A 17,347-nucleotide genomic window follows, 5' to 3' on the forward strand; every position below is an offset into this window, starting at 1 on the left:
AACTAGAACGCCGGTGGCGGAAGTCGCGCACTGAAGGCGATCGGACACTGGTCAGAGCGGTGATTGCAGCCTACCAGCGGGCAACAAAGGCAGCAAAGAGGCAATTTTTTGCTGCCTCTATTGCGTCTGCAGAGTGTTGTCCCAGGGGGTTGTTCCAAGTGGTCCGAAGCCTGGTCGGTCCAGTTGCTCAGGAACCTATGGAACATTCAAAAGCCTCCTGTGACACATTTGTAAAACACTTTGGCGATAAAATCGAGCACCTGAAGGACAAGATTCCGTACGTTGTGGTTACAAGTAGTGGTCCAGAGGCGGTCAGTTGCAGTCCGGTCTGCTGGGATCGGTTTCAGCCTCTTCTCTCTGATGACGTGGACAAGGTGCTCTCTACTGTTAAACCAACCACTTGCTTGCTTGACCCTTGCCCGTCATGGCTCATTATGAGCTGTAAAGTGGAACTGGGCAATGGGATTAAGGCAATGGTAAATGAGTCCTTGGAGGAGGGTGCATTGCCATTAGCCCTCAAGGAGGCAATAATAAGACCAATTCTGAAAAAGTCCTCCTTGGATCCCCAAGATTTGAACAACTTTCGCCCAGTTTCCAATTTACCGTTTTTGGGCAAGGTGATTGAGCGTGTGGTGGCTACACAGTTACAGACACACTTGGAGGAAGCAGATTATTTAGATCCTTTCCAGTCGGGCTTCAGGACTGGGCACGGAACTGAAACAGCCTTGGTCGCTCTGGTGGATGATATGAGGAGGGCGTTGGATAGGGGAGAACACACTTTCCTCATCCTCCTGGATCTCTCAGCGGCCTTCGATACCATTGACCACAGTATCCTGTTAAGTCGGCTGGAGGGACTGGGAATAGGAGGCACTGTTTTACAGTGGTTCCGTTCCTATCTCTCCAGCAGATACCAACGAGTAGCGTTAGGGGATGAGGTTTCAGACCCTTGGCCCCTCAACTGTGGTGTGCCACAGGGTTCTATCCTCTCCCCTATGCTATTCAACATTTATATGAAACCGCTGGGTGCCATCATCAGGAGTTTTGGGCTGCAGTGTCACCAATATGCGGATGACATGCAGCTCTATCTCTCATTCAAATCCTCACCAGAGTTGGCTGTGGATACCTTGTCCAAGTGCCTGGAGTCCGTAAGTGGATGGATGGGAGAAAACAGGCTGAAGCTAAACCCCGACAAGACCGAGGTGTTACTAGTGGGGGATAAGAGAAGGCTGGGAAATTTTGACCTGGTACTTAATGGGGTGAAATTACCCCTGAAAGACCAGGTCCGCAGCCTAGGGGTCATTTTGGACTCCCAGCTGTCTATGGAGGCTCAGGTTTCTGCAGTGAGCCGGGCAGCTTGGTACCAACTTCATCTGGTACAAAGGCAGCGTCCCTACCTTCCTTTACACCTGCTCCCAAGAGTGACACATGCCCTGGTCTCCTCTCGATTAGACTATTGTAATGCGCTCTACGTGGGGTTACTCCTGAAGACGGTCTGGAAATTACAACTGGTACAGAATGCGGCAGCATGCTTAATAAAGCAGAGCCGCCACCGAGATCATGTTACCCCAGTATTGATGGAGTTACACTGGTTGCCAGTTGTGTACCGGGCCCAATTCAAGGTGTTGGTACTAACCTTTAAAACCCTATATGTTTCCGGCCCAGTCTATCTGAAGGAACGCCTCCAGTATCACCAAATATGTCACCAAACAAGATCAGCCTCACAAGACCTTCTCTCGGTCCCACCGGTGAAAACAGCTAGATTGGTGCGGACCAGAGAGAGGGCCTTTTCGATCGTGGCCCCCACCCTCTGGAACTTGCTTCCTTTTGACCTTCATCACGCCTCCTCCCTGATGGCTTTTCGCCAAGCTTTAAAGACCTGGCTGTTCAGGCAGGCCTATGGGATTTCGGGGGTGGGTTAGATTTTATATTGTATTACTGAAGGATGGTTGTTGAATTGCTGTTAATATTGTAACTTGCTGTATGTATATGCTTTTACATTGTATTTTATATTGTGTACGTCGCCCAGAGTGTCCGCTTAGGCGGACAGATGGGCAACTAATTAAATAAAATTTTATTATTATTATTATTATAACAATAACTGTGTTTGTTTCTTAGGTTCTTTCATACAGTTCTCAGTTTTGAATCCATCTTGGAACCACACCCTGAAAGCACAGGCCTCAGGCATGCTCAGATCCAACTTTTCTAAAAGACATTTTACCTTTTTGGCCACTAGGTGGCAACCACATTGTCAGGATGCAGGATTGGGGCCCCGATGTTTCAGAAGATGAGGAGAGGGAGGGGGTCATTTACCCAGAGTTGTGTGAAACAGAAGCAGAGGAGGGGGAGGAATTCCCAGAGATAGAACTGTCTGCCAGCCAAGACCTTGAGAGTCCAGCAGACACAGCTCCTTCCCATGAACTTCCCACGCCTCCTTCCCCTCCTTTGAGCTTAGACCAGCCAGAGAGAAAGGAGGGGCAAGGGGGAATCCAACTCCCTCCTGATTCAGAGAAAAGCCAGGAGAAGCAGCCCGACGGTTTAAGCATTGGCCCCCCTCTTTCCCCCATACCTGAGTCAGAGGCCTCAGAAGGGGAGGGGACAGTGCTTCCCCCTTCGCCAAGAACAAGAAGACAGTTAAAGAGAAGGCAAAAGAGGGAGGAGAGGGGTGGTGGAGATGAGAGCACTTTGAGGCGGAGTGAGAGAATTCGCGCTCGAATGCCCCCTTCTTAAGAGACGGGGGGGTAGTGGCTCCTTGTTCTGTCAACTCTCTTCTATGTCGCAGGATATGCTTTGTAGGGCAACTTAATGAGAAGGCACAGTTTTTGTCTGGATATTACTCTAATAAAAACTGATTTGCTTGCACCAACTGGTCTGGTTCCTGAGTCCTGTCCTGGATACGACACACATGAACATATCTTATACTCCTCCCCCTTTAGTTTATACTATCAACATGTGATCTAGCTATATTGGTCTTACATTGGTCTTAATTGGTCTTAACATCCCTTGTGTTTATAAATTCAGCCTCTCCCTGGGCTTAGGAATTATTTTTGAATGTGTAGTGCAACTGTGGTTGTTTTTGGCTTGTCCACCACTGTCACTGGATGTTCTATCTCAGCAGGTGTCTCAGCAAGAAACACCTCTAAAACAGGATCTGATGCAGAAATTGTGGGCCTGTCATTCTCTCTGGTTGTATCAAGTGGGAAGTGTAATGGTTCCACATCGATTTGCTCTTCTACTTCAGTCTGTGGACCCTCTGCAGGAAACTCTTCTCCATGGTATAAACGCACTTGATCTTGGTGTCACCGAATATTTATTGCATTTATATACCGTCTCTCTGGGCAGTTTACAATATGCCTGCCATCTGGTAATTCCACCACCCATGAGAGGGGCCCTGCCTGTGCTACAAGATGACCTGCCAGCCAACGAGATCCAGTCCCAAAATGAAGGGCATAAATAAGGTTGCCCACTGTTAGGGTTCTTGATGCTGTTTTTAAGTTGTAGTAGAATTTTTGTGCTTTCTGCTTCTCACACACCTTAATAGCGTCATCAGAGTGTAGGATGTCCAGGTGCGTACAGAATTTCCTACTTTTAGTAGTTCTGGTGGTGATTTTCCTGTGGTGGAATGTGGTGTAACACGATACTGGAAAAGGAATCTGGCTAATTTCGTCTCTAAGCTGCCACATGTCATATTTTTAGTCCGTCTTTCAAGGTCTGTACAGTTCTTTCTGCTAGGCCTTTGGTAGATGGGTGATGTGGAGCAATTCTTACTGCATGATGTGGTTTTTCTCCAAAAATTACTGGAAAATTACACCTGTAAATTGTGACCCATTATTACTTACCACTACTTCCGGCAATCCAAAAGTAGAAAAAGACAGACAGAATTTATCCACAGTTGCTTCAGCAGTATTGGATGACATGATGTGAACTTCAAACCATTTGGAATGTGCATCTGTTATTAAGAACATTTTTCCCATTAATGGACTAGCATGATCAATGTGAAGTCTTGCCCAGGGTCATTGTGGTCATTCCCATGGAAGTAAGGGTTCTTTTGGAGGAACGTGGTAGTTAGATAGACAAGACCCACACTGTTGCACCACTGTCTCAATCTGCTGGTCTATTCTAGGCCACCACACATAGCTATATCCTAATCCCTTTATCCATACAATGCCAGGATGTGTTTCACGCAACAATTTTAGCACAGCAGACCGACTCCCTGGTGGTACTACTATCCGAGACCCCAATAATAAACATCCATCCTGGATCCTCAAGGACTCCCTATGCTGATAGTAGGACTGTAAATCTGTGATTCCCCCCTCAATCCATCCATTTGTGGCGATTCTTTGCACTCTAGATTGTTATCTTGATCCGTCTCTCATTTAATCTTTGCTGCATCTATCAAGGATGTGGACATAAATTCAATAAGAAGAATGGTTTGGGCAATCTGGTAGTGGAAGTCTGCTAAGGGCATCAGCATTACTCAGGGCTTGATCTGGTTTATATTCAAATTTGTAGTCATACTCAGACAACGTCAAGGCCCATCTCTGGATTCTAGCAGATGCCATTGGGGGTACTGGCTTGTTCTCTCCCAGCAGACCCTGAAGGGGCTTATGATCTGATTGTATAACAAAACATCTGCCATAGATATGAATGGAATTTCTTTACTGCAAAAAACACTGCTAACCCTTCACATCCTAGCTGTGAGTAGTTCTTTTCTGCTGGGGCTAGGGATCTTGATGCATAACTAATGGGATGCTCTGATCAGTCAGGCATTCAGTGGGCTAACACTGCTCCCACTCATGGAGAAGCATCACAAGACAAGAGAAGTTGTTTATGACTGTCATCATGAATGAGCGTGGATGACTTCAACAAGTTCTTTGCTGCTGCAAAAGCTCTTGCCTGCTCTTGACCCCAATGGAATCTTATCCCTTTTCGTAAAAGTCTATGTAATGGTGCCAATACTGTTGCCAAATTGGGTAAGAATTTGCCATAATAGGTTAGCAAAAAGGACGTCAGTTCTGAAATGGACTTTGGTGCAGGTGCCTCAGTAATGGCACATTCCTTCTCTTCCGCAGGATGTATGCCAACAGCATTAATTTTGTGTCCCAGATACACAACTTCTGGGGCCTGAAAATGCACTTTTCTTTCTTGAGACGCATGCCTGCAAATGACAGCTTTGACAGTACTTTGTCCAGGTTCTGCAAATGTGCTGCCTCTGTTGTTCCTATAATCAGAATGTCATCAAGATACACACAGACCTGCAGCATATCCCGGAAGAAATTGTCCATAGCCCTTTGAAAGATTCCAGGAGCAACAGAAACTCCAAACGGGAGCCGATTGTAATGAAACAGTCCTTTATGGGTATTTATTGTTACATACTGTTTTGAACTTTCCTCAAGAGGAATCTGAAGGTATGCATCACTTAAGTCATTTTTTGTGAAAGTTTTTCCTCCAGCCAGAGTGGCATATAGATCTTCAATTCTAGGAATGGAGTATGTATTCAGCAGTGCTACACGGTTCACGGTGACTTTATAGTCTCCACAAATCCTTACAGTACCATCTGGCTTCAATACAGGGACAACTGGAGCAGCCCACTCAGAGAACTGAACAGGTTCAGTAATACCTTAGCCTGTAGTCAATCTAATCCTTGCTCCACTTTGTGATGCATAGCATATGGTACTGGGCGAAGCTTTAAAAAAGTGGTTTTGCATCTGGATCCACAAAAATCCTACCATTTACCCCATTTAGAGTGCCCAACCCATGTCTGAAGAGCTCTTTATGTTTTGAAAGAATTGCTTCTGTCCCAAGTGAGCTAATTTTGTTGATCTGTGCCCAGTTGAGGTTCAGCTGTCTTATCCAGTCCCGCCTCATAAGACTAGGGCCTTTTCCTTTTATCACAACTAAGGGCAATTGAAAGGTCTCTTCTGCATATTTCATTTCTACATTAATGCTGCCTCTCACTGGGACTTCTTGACCAGTATATGTGCGTATCATCATTTTCAGTGGTCTCAACTGTGACCTCTTATTCTTTCACCACAAACAGTTATAAGTGGCTTCACTAATTATAGACACAGAAGCCCCTATGTCCACTTCCATGGTTATGCTTTTCCCATTAACAATAACATCCACTTGCTGTGGTTTTTCTTTATTGTATTTTCTAACAATGTTGAACATAGCATACGCTTCATCTGTGCCCTTATCATGCTCCCCTGTACTTGCCATCTGGTGTATCTGCTTCTTGCTACCTTCCTTCCCCTTTGTCTGTGCCCTTTTTCTATGACACATTTTGACTAGATGGCCTTGTTTCAAGCAAAACCAGCACTCGCTACTCCTGTGGGGGCACGGGTGGCCATCATGTTTCCCTCCACAGCGAAAACAGGGAGTTGCAACATGTAAGTGGTTTCTCTCTTCACCTGGACAGTACTTTTTTGCCAATGTGGTACTGGATAATTTATGCATGGTGGCAGTAAGTGCCTAGGCATCACTTGGTCGTTGAGAGACCCCCTGTAAATCTAAAGCGTGCTGAGCTGCAACCTCCATGCTTTGTGCAATTTCCAGGGCTTTTATTATTATTATTATTATTATTATTATTATTATTATTATTATTATTATTATTATTATTATTATTATTATTATTTATTGTATTTATATACCGCCCCATAGCCAAAGTTCTCTGGGCGGTTTACAGTAACTAAAAACATTAAAAACAAATATACAAATTTAAAACACATCTTTTAAAAACAATTTAAAACACAATTTAAAAATTTAAAACAATTTAAAAACACATGTTAAAATGCCTGGGAGAAGAGGAAAATCTAAAATCTAAACTGGAATCTGCCTCTGAATCCTCTCATCATTGATGTCACAGACCAGCTGGTCCCTCAGCATGGCATTCAGGGTGTCTCCAAACCCCCAATGCTTTGACAGGCGACACAATTCTTCTACATAAACTGACACAGACATCCCAGGAGAGCGAGAAAAACTGCTGAACTTAAATCGCTGCACAATTTCAGATGGATTGGGCTTGTGGTGATTTGAGACAATCCCAATCAAGTCCTCAAAGGATTTGGCACTGGGCTTTTCAGGAGCTACCCAACTCCTAATCAGTCCATATGCTTTTGCTCCACAAACACTCAGCAAAATAGCCCGCTTCTTGCTATCATCATTAATATCATTAGCAATGAAGTACTGGGACAGTCTCTCTGTATACTGCACCCAGTCCTCCTGATCAGCATCAAACTCCTTCATAAGTCAATAAACAGCCACTTTCCTATCAAACTGCTACTCACAAAGTGTGAAGAAATCCAAGGAGACCAATGCATCCAGTTTACCTTTGTCACCAGTATAATATATGTAGGGTACACCAGTAAGATACAAACAATAACTGGGTTTATTTCTTAGGTTCTTTCACACAGTTCTCAGTTTTTAATCCATCTTGGAACCACACCCTGAAAGCACAGGCTTCAGGCATGCTCAGATCCAACTTTTCTAAAAAAAACACTTTTCCTTTTTGGCCACTATGTGGCAACCGCATAAACATGTCTTATATTAGAGAGGAGAATCTCTGCTTTCTTTCACTGCAGCTCCAGCCAAACGCTAATGCAAGCACCACACAGTCCCAGAGCAAGCTGGCAAATAGGAAATAGCAGAGTATGCAGATGGAGTTGGGTGGGTGAACATGCCCTAAGTGATGGGAGTCTGGCCACCTGCTGAGATTTATGGGTTTGCAAAATTAGGACAATGGCCTCAGAAGAATAAGTGGGATCTTGATCAAAGGCAGAATGCCATTGGTAGATGCCCTCCCACTTGACCTTGCTGAAGGAGCACAACCTTCCCCCAGTTTTGAAACTGACTACCATTGGTTTTGGTATTAATCTTGACCGATGCATGGGCTGATCTTATAAGTCCGCTGTTCTGAAGCACATAAATGACTGCAACCTGTAACTTTGGGCTGAACTTCCAGTTCCTCCACCACACTTCTGATTACCCTTCAGCTACTATCTGCTTTTATCCTCCAAGTGCTACACCTCTAGGCCAGCCTCTGTCCACAATCAAACCATATGTATGAGTGGTTTTAATACTGTAAATAGCTTGATTCTGTTTTAATCTTGACTTTTGTATGTTTTTAATTATATGTGTTCTTTTATCTGGAAGCTGCCGTGAGTTCCAGTTTTGGAAAAAGGGCGGGGTAAAAATAATGATAATAAATAAATAAATAAATAAATAAATAAAGATGGTCAGCATCCCCACACTGCTGTTTTCAGAAATATTTAAAATTTGGAAGCAACAGAAGGAATTCAATCTTTGACATGCAATTATCCTCCACAGGGCCGACAAAAGGCATGACTGGGCCCCTGGGTACCAGCCTGCCCCAGGCCTGCGGTGCCTGCCTGCATGCCCCACCTACCTCTCCTGCTGTGGTGAATGCTATGCATGCTGCACGCACATGCCTGCCATCAGCCAAGATGGCAGTGGGGCTTCCCTAAGGGGTTAATGCCTCCACCACCATCTTGGTTGATGGCACACATGTGCACTATGCTATGCGCATGCACATGCCTGCGATCAACCAAGATGGTGGCAGAGGCATCAGTCCCTCATGGAAGCCTCAGCTGCCATTTTGGTTGATGGCAGGTATGTGCACACAATGTGGACAGCATTCACAGCAAAGGGAGAAGTAGGTGGGGCGTGCAGGCAGGCATCACAGGCCTGCACGATCTGTATGGGGAGGTGCCTGGGAGCTCCCTCTCTGCAATCTGTGGCAGGAGCCAACACTGCTGTAGATTGTAGAACGGGAGCTTGTGATGTTCCTATATTAATGTATATATGGTAAGTGTTGGTTGTTTAGAAGATATATGGTAAGTAGTGAAAGAGGAGGGGGAGTGAATAGGCAGTAGAATGCTAGATGATTGGCTGAGTGTTTAAAATGGCTGAACGTATAAAAGGAAGAGTGAGAGTGGAATCAGGGGGGAGAAGAGAACTGAGTGGGTTGCTTGGTGGGGTTTAGAGAGTTGTTTGCCAGGAGGGAGGTGGAGTTCGGATTAGTATTGAGTAAAACCATATGCTTATGTGCCTTAAGAAGAAATCTTGTTAATCTTGTTAGCTTTGTTATCTGTAATAAATACTTAATTTGGTTTACCAAAGGCCTGATCCTTGGCTGGGGTTTCACAGACCAGAAGGGAGGGTAAGGTAATGACCAAGGCTGAAGGGAAACTGTAACAAATGGTGGCAGCGGTGAAGAGAATAACAATACCAGTATTCAGAGTCTCTGGGAATACTAGTATTGGGACGTTACTGGTGGTTGCCTAGCAGGGGGATCTGTTGAGATCTGTGCTAGAGCGGATAGGTAAACCATAAGAGAGTGCGGTCCGGACTGGTGGAGTCCCTGGTGGTGCCTAGAGACAGGCAGTAACCACGAGCAGGTAGGAACCTGACAGGGAGAGCCAGGGAAGGACGCCTCACACGTGGTGGTAGCGGTGGGATACGAACAACAGAGAATCCAGATCTGAACAAAGGAGACTACGTCACAGGTGTTCGCTGTAGCAGTGAGATACGAATACTAGAGAATCCCTAACAGTGGTGTGGCAAACAGAAATAACAAAACAAGATTACTTGTGAGAGTGACTGGCAAAGAGTGTGTGGCGAAGAGTGAGTGAACTCAAACACCATGGCTGAATATATAAAAATGAAAAGAGAGGAGCTGGTGAAGTGCGTAACATTCAATTTACCTCACGAGGGTAAAGGGTTAGATGAATTGAGGGTAGCACTTATAGGATTTGCAACTGCCCAGCAAAAACAACCTGTCAGAGAAGAGACCCCAGAAGGATATTTAAGCAATCCCACTTATATAGAGTACTTGAGAGAGAAGTTGAGGATGGAAACTGAGAGAATGAGGATGGAGGCTGAGGAAAAAGACAAACAGCAGGTCTTTGAGGCTGAGGAAAAAGACAAACAGAGGGAGTTGGAAATTGAGAAGTTGAGAATGGGGTTTGAGGAGAGGGAGAAGCAACGAGCAGTGGATGCCGAATTACAAGTAGAAAAGTTAAAATTTAAAAGAGAGAAGTTTCATTCTGATGAAACAAGAAAGGACAGAGATGGAGCAAAAATAAAAATTACTCCAAAGGACTTTGCTGTCTATGAGCCTGGTCAAGATCCTCAAATTTACCTTAGCATCTTTGAAAAAGCAGCTCAGTTGTGGGGGCTACCTGAAGATAAATACATGCAGTATTTATCAAACCTGATTAAAGGGGAATTGGCTGAGGTATACCAATATTTCCCCTCAGACAGGCCCGTCACCTATGCTGAATTCAAAGAAGCAGTGTTTAAAAGATTCAGACTGGGGCCTGATTATTTTAGAAAGCTTTTCAGAAATTACCAGATACAGACAGGGAGGTCTTTTGTGGAGCTGGGGGCAAAACTGATGGACATATTTGGGAAATGGCTGACAAGTGCAAAAGCTCAGTCTGTGGAGGAGGTGAAAAACCTCATGATATTGGATCAATTATACCATCAGTTACCACCAGAAATAAGGCTCCTGGTCAAAGACCGTTCCCCTACATCGGTGCAGGAGGCCGCAGAGATGGCAGATCACTTCGCCTCCAACAGAACTGGCTGGGTGGGGAAAACATCAAGAGAGTTTAAACCCAGACCATATAACACTGGCAGAAGGGATGTGGTACCACAGAGAGTGAGTCCTCCAGTAAAATCTGAAGGGCACAGAACACCCCAGAGTGGATCTGTGTACCCTAAAAGTGAGGAGAAATTATGCTACAAATGTGGTAGACCGGGGCACCTACGTTTTCAATGTGAGGTTGCCAACCCCATTAGTAATCCTGCTCAGACAAGGGCAGTGAAAACAGAGCCCAAGGCTTTAGAAACAGCAAAAAAGGTTCAGTTCTGCCAGATAAACTGGACAGAAGTAACAGACCTTGATTCAAGTCTGAGAGAGGAAGTGAGTGTACAAGGGGCAAATTATTGGGCATTGCTTGATACTGGTGCCGCTCAGACATTACTGAGGCCAGATTTAATAAAATCTGAGGTAATATTACCTCAGGAAACTGTGACTATCCAAGGAGTGAGGGGTCAACCAGAAAGTTTGCCTGTGGCCCTGGTGGATATGACTTGGGGAGGCCGAGAGGGCCGATATAAAGTAGGCATTAATGCCCAGCAACAAGAACCAGTAATACTGGGAAGAGATGTAATGGGCGCCCAAGGAAAGATCTATGTAGTGACCAGACAGCAAATTGGCAGAGAAAAAGAAGCCATATTAAGGGGGGCTGAAACAAACAGGGTGGAATCTGTTAACCAGCCTCAGGTCACCATAGCAACCACTAGCAGGCCTGCTGAAGGAGACAAACTGTATCAAGTGGTCTCTGATAATGATGAGGCAGATCAATTCAGGGAAGAGCTGCAAAAAGATATAAGTTTGAAGCAGATAAAGGAACAAGCACTGACCCAACAGATTCCTTTCACTGACAAACTGAGGAATCAAGTTGTGTGTGAGAATGGGTTTTTATATAGACTGTGGATGCCTGCTGAGAGAAAGGATGAATGTGAACCAGTGAAGCAATTGATAGTACCTAGCAAATACAGAACCAGATTGCTAGAGGTAGCCCACGATGTCCCATGTGCAGGACATCTGGGAATAAAAAAGACCAAGAGGAGATTGGCAGCACACTATTATTGGTCAAACATCTCCAAAGATGTAAAACAACATTGTCTATCTTGTGGAATATGCCAAAAGGTGGGGAAAAGTGGAGTAAAGACTAAGGCACCCTTAAAGCCCCTTCCTATAATTGGACAACCCTTTTATAGAGTGGGGATAGATTTGGTGGGCCCTTTTTCCAAACCCACAAGGCATGGCAAGAAATATCTAGTGGTGGTGGTGGATTTTGCCACCAGGTACCCAGACGCAGAAGCACTAAGATCCGTGGAAGCCCCTGTAGTGGCAGAGGCTTTATTAAAAATCTTTATGAGGCTGGGTTTCCCTCATGAAGTGCTGACGGATCAAGGCAGTGTATTCATGGGAGAAGTGATGCAATGTATGTGGAAATGTTGTGGTCTAAAACATCTAAAGACCACTACTTACCATCCCGCCACTAATGGGTTAACAGAGAGATTCAATGGCGTTTTGAAGGGCATGATCAGAAGCTATGTTCAAGATCACCCACAAGACTGGGATGAACGGCTGGGATGCTTCTTGTTTGCATACAGAGAAGTCCCTCAGGAGTCAACAGGCTTCTCACCCTTTGAACTCATGTTCACTAGAAAAGTGAGGGGACCTTTGGAACTATTAAAAATTCATGGGAAGGAACCCTGGGAGAGTACAAAACATCTGTAGTAGATTTTGTATTGGAATTCCGCAATAGATTAACATCAATGATGGAGATGGTGAAAAAGAATTTGAGTCAAGCACAGGAGAAGCAACATTACTGGTATGACAGAACAACCAGGGAACGTGTGTATGATGTGGGAGATATGGTTATGGCATTCATACCCAGGAAACATGACAAATTACAGGCTAACTGGGAAGGACCATATACCATCAGAGAAAGGCTTGACACAGTGACGTATGTAATCACCACAGACCAATTAAACAAAAGCAAAGTGGTTCATGTAAATATGTTGAAGCCTTACCATACCAGGGATGCACAGGTGTTGCAAGTTACCTTATTCCCTGAGGGAAGTGGGCCTGAACTTCCAGATTTGGTACAGGAAAGCAAAGACAAAGGAGGGGTAGATCAAGTGGAATGGTCAGAGGAGGTGAAGGAGGAAGTAAAAGAAGAGATTCTGAGAGTTTTGAAAACCTATAGGAATCTCTTTAGCAACAAACCTGGCCGAACCAGTATAGTTATACATTCCATTGATACTGGAGATCATGCCCCAATCAGATCTGTTCCGTACCGTGTGAATGGGAAAGTTTTGAATGAGATCAAAAAGGAGGTGGAAGAGATGCTGGAATTAGGAGTGATCAGGGAATCCATCAGTCCCTGGGCCTCAAGTATTGTCCTGGTTCCGAAAAAAGATGGAACGAGAAGGTTTTGCATTGATTATCGGCTAATCAATAAAATTACTGTCCCAGATGCGTATCCTATGCCTAGGGTAGACGCAATGTTAGAGTTATTGGGGGCAGCAACCATTATCTCTACACTAGATCTCTGTAAAGGATTTTGGCAAATGGAACTAGACGAGCACTCCAGAGCCAAAACTGCCTTCAGTACACCAGATGGGTTATATGAGTTTGTGACCTTACCCATGGGACTAAGGAACTCACCAAGTTCATTTCAGAGGCTAATCAATACTGTGTCGCGAGGCATGTCAGATTTTGCAGTGGCCTATATCGATGACGTGGCCATTTTTAGCAAGTCGGTGCCTGAGCATGTCCAACACCTGACAACAGTATTGGAGGCCTTAAGAAAAGCAGGCCTCACAATAAAAGCTAAGAAATGCCAGTTTGGACTAAAGGAAGTAATCTATTTAGGACATAAGGTGCGGAGTGGGAAAATCACCCCCTTATGGAGCAAGGTGGAGGCAATACAAGCGTGGCCGATCCCCTTAACCAAAAAACAAGTAAGGGCATTTCTGGGTGTGGCTGGATTTTATAGGAAGTTTGTGAGAAATTTTGGGGAAATAGCAACCCCCTTGCATGAATTAACAAAGAAGAAGTGTTCTGAGCGTGTGGTATGGACGGATGAATGTCAGAAGGCTTTTGATCTACTGAAGCAAGCCTTGTGCCAAGGACCCATATTAATAGCACCAGACTATGAGAAACCATTCATCGTGGCTACAGATGCGTCGGACCTGGCGCTGGGAGTCGTCTTGCTACAGGAGAGAGAAGGCACCAGACATCCAGTGGCGTACCTGAGTCGCAAGCTGACGCCGAGGGAGAAAAGCTATTCGTCGGTCCAGAAGGAGTGCCTAGCGGTCGTGTGGGGACTGAACAAGTTGCGCCCATACGTGTGGGGACGAAGATTCACAGTGACTACGGATCATCGGGCCTTGTTATGGTTGCAGACTATGAAAAACCATAACACTATGCTGCAGAGGTGGTCCTGGGCCCTACAGGACTATCAAGTGGACTTCCAGTTCATAAAAGGCAAGGACAATGTACTGGCTGATGGACTTTCCAGGCAAGTGGCTGGGACTGCAGTGACGTGACTAGACGGAGGACCAAAGAAAGACATTTTCCCCATAGAGACTTTTATTTGTTAACGTGACGTATAAATCCTGGAACAGGAATAATACTCTGCCGTTGTTTTAAGGGGGGGGAAATGTGATGTTCCTATATTAATGTATATATGGTAAGTGTTGATTGTTTAGAAGATAAATGTTTAGAAGTAGTGAAAGAGGAGGGGGAGTGAATGGGCAGTAGAATGCTAGATGATTGGCTGAGTGTTTAAAATGGCTGAACGTATAAAAGGAATAGTGAGAGTGGAATCAGGGGGGAGAAGAGAACTGAGTGGGTTGCTTGGTGGGGTTTGAGAGAGTTGTTTGCCAGGAGGGAGGTGGAGTTCGGATTAGTATTGAGTAAAACCATATGCTTATGTGCCTTAAGAAGAAATCTTGTTAATCTTGTTAGCTTTGTTATCTGTAATAAATACTTAATTTGGTTTACCAAAGGCCTGATCCTTGGCTGGGGTTTCACAGACCAGAAGGGAGGGTAAGGTAATGACCAAGGCTAAAGGGGAACTGTAACAAATGGTGGCAGCGGTGAAGAGAATAACAATACCAGTATTCAGAGTCTCTGGGAATACTAGTATTGGGACGTTACTGGTGGTTGCCTAGCAGGGGGATCTGTTGAGATCTGTGCTAGAGCGGATAGGTAAACCATAAGAGAGTGCGGTCCGGACTGGTGGAGTCCCTGGTGGTGCCTAGAGACAGGCAGTAACCACGAGCAGGTAGGAACCTGACAGGGAGAGCCAGGGAAAGACGCCTCACAGAGCTCTACTCTCCCACCCTAAGGAGGGGCCCTTCAGTGGCCCCTCTGGGCTGCAGGGACCTTTGGCCAGGGCCTGACCTGGCCACCCTCTAGCGCCAGCCCTGATCCTCCAAATGACCTTCTTGACAGACATTTACACATATGTGAGGCTTCCCTTACGCGCACCTCTCTTACAACCCTGAACAAATATATGAATTCAATCCCTTATATGAACACAGAGCCAACCAAACTTAGTTACTGCACAATCCAGTACTGCCAGTCTCTTCACATGAGACTAATTGTCTGCTCTGGACCCATTGGCCATCCCTACATCTCAAAATGGAAGCAGGAATAGGGAGCAGCAACTGGCCAACACCTCATGTTTGAAGCTTCTTGACTACCTTCCTGTGATCAATATCCCTCAACTTGTCTGATTTGTACCTTTGCTTGTTTTCCTTGCCCTATTCTGCCTCTTCTGAACTCGGCTTAAGTTGCAAGCTGCTCCTCTGAAATATAACCCACAGGTTGCAATTGTAACAAAATAGTCCTAGTGTTTGAGTTATCAAACCTAGGTGGCACACCTTTTGCCACAAAGCTATTGTAGATAGCAATTTAATACTGCATTTAGTTTGAGAAAAGCCAAGCAGATAACGATTTACGATTAGTGTTTCATGAGGTGACTGCCTGCATGCACATTTGACCAGCTGATTGTTCACTGCAGCACTGCAGAATCAGCCTGTCCCTGCCATATTATGACACAAAAAATCATGTATATTGATGACTGACACCTCAGGAACAAGACTGTTTACAGAACACACTCTCCATAGGAGGTGAGAAGAATCCAAGAATGCTAAAGCCATGTACAGAATCAAAGCATAGTGAATGTGCATTGCGTGTGGCAGTAAAGGTAAAGGTTTCCCCGCACTTATAGTGCTAGTCGTTTCTGACTCTTAGGGTGACGTCTTGCAACGTTTACTAGGCAGACCGTATATATGGGGTGGGATTGCCAGTTCCGTCCCCGGCCTCTCTTTACCCCCCAGCATATGCCGGGTACTCATTTTACCGGCCACGGATGGATGGAAGGCTGAGTTGACCTCGACCCCTTTTACCGGAGATTCGCCTTTCTCCTTCCGTTGGAATCGAACTCCAGCCGTGAGCAGAGCTTCGGCTGCGTTACCGCCGCTTACCACTCTGCGCCACGGAGGATCAGCAGAGGGCAGCAGAAACATGGCAGCAGGTCCTCTGTCATGTGAATTCAGTATTATGTGTATAGGTTCTGTCCATATAGACAACTGAATTTGCATCAGGTGGGACCTGCTATATGTGTGTTAACTCTGTATGCCTTGATTATCTGAACAGGGATAATGAAAGCCACAGATTGTGCAGAAGGACTTGAGGCTCTTGACTTGTTCTAGCTCCTAGAAACTGCAGCAAGGCAAAAGCCCTCAATGACAAGCCAGCGGCTTTCCTGAAATAATGTAATCTTCTGTTTCACGGGTAGTGCCTGGGGTATGCTGTATTTTTAATACTATGTAATCAGCAAGAATAGCTAATGTGGGAAACAATAGCATGCTTAGCTATAATATCATCTGGGTTAGACGAAATGCTATCTGCTTAACTTTTTTGGACCCTAGAAATTGCCAATGTGCTGCTCTCCAGGATTGGATGGGGCCAATTCATGAAAAGCAATATGGTGGTGAATGCCTGTGGAAGGAAGCAAAGTGAAATCACTAGCTTTATAACCTGTCTGAAGAGCAGCAGCCTGTTTGCCAGGTGCACTGCATAGCTTGTTTGTTCTGGCACCTGCCTTCATTACTTAGGACCAGATTGAGAAGCAATTATGCATCTTTGCAAATAACAGCAAAAGGATTCCCATTCAAGTTGTGTTGAAATTAAAATAGCAAGGACTCTGAAGAAGAGCTGGCAGGTCTGTGCTAAAACACACTTCTAAAATAGTAGTGAATTGTCATGTTCTAGGCATAATAAGCTTCCATTAGAAAAGGTATGTAAACTAGTACATTGTGGGGCTATGTTCAGCGTTCTGAATCAGGAGGACCACTTCACATGATATATATTTACTCTTTCCATGCAGGTAATAAGCTGCAACTGCATACAAGATAACCTGCACTTTGAGGGGGTGTGCTATTTCCTTCTTACACAGTAATCCTTTCTGTGTAAAAAAAGAAGAAATAAAGTATAAAGCATGCCATAAGAAACAATAAACAAATGGCATTTTTGACTCTCAACACTTAATAACCACATTGCCTGATGTATGACATAAGGGCAATCATTTTTTGTAATAAGCACTGGTTTGGGGGCATCACCAGCCCCATTGGATCTTTAGAAAAAGAAGTAAAGTAATGGATGGGCCTTCAAAATTCTATATAAAATCCAGGGGAGCATCAGGATTTTTCAAACTGCTAGAACCAGAGGTGAAGT

The 17,347-nt window shown here is 44.8% G+C and overlaps 1 pseudogene; it reads right to left on the reverse strand.

Moving 5' to 3' along the window:
* Positions 1-5,931, reverse strand: part of LOC133386104 (uncharacterized protein K02A2.6-like) — a 47,378-nt pseudogene extending 41,447 nt beyond the window's left edge.
* Positions 5,932-17,347: the final 11,416 nt, after the last annotated feature.

This window comes from Rhineura floridana, chromosome 5 (genome assembly GCF_030035675.1).
Source record: "Rhineura floridana isolate rRhiFlo1 chromosome 5, rRhiFlo1.hap2, whole genome shotgun sequence".
Taxonomy (NCBI): Eukaryota; Metazoa; Chordata; class Lepidosauria; order Squamata; family Rhineuridae; genus Rhineura; species Rhineura floridana.